Below are 293 nucleotides of genomic sequence, written 5' to 3' on the forward strand. Positions count from 1 at the left end.
CTTTCGTATAGGTGTTAAAATAAGATTTAATATACCGGTCAGTGTTAACGTTTGCCGACTTTATAACAGCAAAACATTGATATGAAGGATTAGAATATATTTCCTTAATGATTGATAATATAAGTTGAGGGATATTCACGACCTAATTGATAATAGGAGAAAAAAGACCAAATAAATGGATATGATAGCAGCTTAGCAGCAGCTGTTGTAAGCGAAGAGAAGTACTTTGTAAACTGTTCATCAGTAGAAATCTGTCCATAACACGTAGAAAATGGAAGAAATCAGATTTCACT

This window comes from Macrobrachium rosenbergii, chromosome 50 (genome assembly GCF_040412425.1).
Source record: "Macrobrachium rosenbergii isolate ZJJX-2024 chromosome 50, ASM4041242v1, whole genome shotgun sequence".
Taxonomy (NCBI): Eukaryota; Metazoa; Arthropoda; class Malacostraca; order Decapoda; family Palaemonidae; genus Macrobrachium; species Macrobrachium rosenbergii.